General features: G+C 40.8%; 1 non-coding gene across 1 annotated transcript; it reads left to right on the top strand.

Moving 5' to 3' along the window:
- Positions 1 to 2,231: 2,231 nt before the first annotated feature.
- On the top strand, positions 2,232 to 2,339 carry LOC112719106 (small nucleolar RNA R71). The gene has a single exon (XR_003161422.1). It is a non-coding gene; the product is annotated as a small nucleolar RNA R71 (small nucleolar RNA).
- The last annotated feature ends 966 nt before the right edge of the window (positions 2,340 to 3,305 follow it).

The following is a 3,305-nucleotide window of genomic DNA, read 5'->3' as shown; positions in this document are numbered from 1 at the left end:
GGAAGAGGATTTTTATGTCATTTACTCATTTCTGTACACCTTAAGCTACTAGTTTCTTATAAGTAGGACCTTTTGCTATTGTATTAGAAATTTTTGGATCTTTATATCTTTTGATCACTTTAGATCTCTAGATCATCTTTGGACATTGTGTTCTTAGATCATTGGGAGGCTGGCCATTCGGCCATGCCTAGACCTTATGCTTATGTATTTTCAACGGTGGAGCTTCTACACACCATAGATTAAGGTGTGGAGCTCTGCTGTACCTCGAGTATTAATGCAATTACTATTGTTCTTCCATTCAATTCCGCTTGTTCTTGTTCCAAGATATCACTTGTTCTTCAACTTGATGAAGGTGATGATTGACGCCCATCACCATTCTCACCCATGAACAAAGTGACTGACAACCACTCTTGTTCTACAAGCATTTGAGGCTTAGTGAATATCTCTTGGATTCCTGATTGCACGATGCATGGTTGATCGCCTGACAACCGAGTGCTCGCCTGACAAACGAGCCAACCATTCCGTGAGGTCAGAGTCTTCGTGGTATAGGCAAGAACTGATGGCAGCATTCAAGAGAATCCGGAAGGTCTAACCTTGTCTGTGGTATTCTGAGTAGGATTCAATGACTGAATGATTGTGATGTGCTTCAAACCTGTAACCTACTGGGCATTAGTGACAGACGCAAAAGAATCACTGGATTCTATTCCGGTAGGGGAGGGAACCACACCGGTGATTGGCAGCACTGTGACAGAGTGTGTGCATTAGCTTTCACTGCGAGGATGGGAGGTAGCTGCTGACAACAGTGAAACCCTACACGAGCTTGCCATGGAAAGGAGTAGGAAGGATTGGATGAAGGCAGTAGGAAAGCAGAGAGACGGAAGGGAAGGCATCTTCATGCGCTTATCTGAAGTTCTCACCAATGAATTACATAAGTATCTCTATCTTTACCTTTGTGTTATTTTCGTTCATCATCATTATCATTTGAGTTTGCCTGACTAAGATTTACAAGATGACCATAGCTTGCTTCAATACTAACAATCTCCGTGGGATCGACCCTTACTCACGTAAGGTTTATTACTTGGACGACCCAGTGCACTTGCTGGTTAGTTGTGCGAAGTTGTGTAATGCCATGGTATTGAGCTACCAAGTTTTTGGAGCCATTACCGGGGATTATGAGAGTTGTGAAAAAGTATAGTTCACAATTTCGCCCACCACTTGTCATTTAGCTTCATGATTGCTCCAAGGTATTTAGCAACTTGCTCTTCAGTGACATACTCATCCTCTTCAGAGGAAGAATACTCATCAGAGCTCATGAATGGAAGAAGTAAGTCCAATGGAATCTCTATGGTCTCATTTTGAGCCTCAGATTCCCATGGTTCCTCATTGGGGAACTCAGTGGAGGCCAGTGGACGTCCATTGAGGTCTTCCTCAGTGGCGTTCACTGCCTCTCCTTCCTCCCAAAATTCGGCCATGTTGATGGCTTTGCACTCTCCTTTTGGATTTTCTTCTGTATTGCTTGGGAGAGTACTAGGAGGGAGTTCAGTAATTTTCTTGCTCAGCTGACCCACTTGTGCCTCCAAGTTTCTAATGGAGGACCTTGTTTCAGTCATGAAACTTTGAGTGGTTTTGATTAGATCAGAGACCATGGTTGCTAAGTCAGAGGTATTCTGCTTAGAACTCTCTGTCTGTTGCTGAGAAGATGATGGAAAAGGCTTGCTATTGCTAAATCTGTTTCTTCCACCATTATTATTGTTGAAACCTTGTTGAGGTCTCTGTTGATCCTTCCATGAGAAATTTGGATGATTTCTCCATGAAGGATTATAGGTGTTTCCATAGGATTCTCCCATGTAATTCACCTCTTCCATTGAGGGGTTCTCAGGATCATAGGCTTCTTCCTCAGATGAAGCCTCCTTAGTACTGCTTGGTGCATTTTGCATTCCAGACAGACTTTGAGAAATCATATTGACTTGTTGAGTCAATATTTTGTTCTGAGCCAATATGGCATTCAGAGTGTCAATCTCAAGAACTCCTTTCTTCTGACTAGTCCCATTGTTCACAGGATTTCTTTCAGAAGTGTACATGAATTGGTTATTTGCAACCATTTCAATCAGCTCTTGAGCTTCTGTAGGCGTCTTCTTCAGATGAAGAGAGCCTCCAGCAGAGCTATCCAAAGACATTTTGGATAGTTCAGAGAGACCATCATAGAAAATACCTATGATGCTCCATTCAGAAAGCATATCAGAAGGACACTTTCTGATTAATTGTTTGTATCTTTCCCAAGCTTCATAGAGGGATTCTCCTTCCTTCTGTCTAAAGGTTTGGACTTCCACTCTAAGCTTACTCAATTTTTGAGGTGGAAAGAACTTTGCCAAGAAGGCATTGACTAGCTTTTCCCAAGAGTCCAGGCTTTCTTTAGGTTGAGAGTCCAACCATGTTCTAGCTCTGTCTCTTACAGCAAAAGGGAATAGCATACGTCTGTACACCTCAGGGTCAACCCCATTAGTCTTGACAGTGTCACAGATTTGCAAGAATTCAGCTAAAAACTGATGAGGATCTTCTAATGGAAGTCCATGGAACTTGCAATTCTGTTGCATTAGAGAAACTAATTGAGGCTTAAGCTCAAAGTTGTTTGCTCCAATGGCAGGGATAGATATGCTTCTCCCATAGAAGTCGGGAGTAGGTGCAGTAAAGTCACCCAGCACCTTCCTTGCATTGTTGGCATTGTTGTTGTTTTCGGCTGCCATGGGTTCTTCTTCTTTGAAGATTTCTGTTAGGTCCTCTACAGAGAGTTGTGCCTTGGCTTCTCTTAGCTTTCGCTTCAAGGTCCTTTCAGGTTCAGGATCAGCCTCAACAAGAATGCTTTTGTCCTTGCTCCTGCTCATAAGAAAGAGAAGAGAACAAGAAAATGTGGAATCCTCTATGTCACAGTATAGAGATTCTTTTAGGTGTCAGAGGAAAAGAAAAGTAGAAGACAGAAGTAGAAAATTCGAACTTATCAAAGGAGATGGAGTTCGAATTTTGCATTAAGGAATAGTGTTAGTCCATAAATAGAAGGATGTGAGAAGAGGGGAAGTGATTTTCGAAAATCAAGTAAAAGATTTTGAAAACATTTTGAAAAACACTAATTGATTTTCGAAAATAAAAGTGGGAAAGAAATCAAGTGATTTTTTAAAAAGAATTTGAAATTAGAAATAAAAAAGATTTGATTGAAAGTTATTTTGAAAAGGATGTGGTTAAGAAGATATGATTGGTTTTAAAAAGATGTGATTGAGAAGATATGATTTGAAAAACATTTTTAAAAAAAT

The sequence above is a fragment of the Arachis hypogaea genome, chromosome 10 (assembly GCF_003086295.3).
Source record: "Arachis hypogaea cultivar Tifrunner chromosome 10, arahy.Tifrunner.gnm2.J5K5, whole genome shotgun sequence".
In the NCBI taxonomy this organism is placed as follows: Eukaryota; Viridiplantae; Streptophyta; class Magnoliopsida; order Fabales; family Fabaceae; genus Arachis; species Arachis hypogaea.
This window is presented reverse-complemented; position numbering and strand designations above follow the sequence as displayed.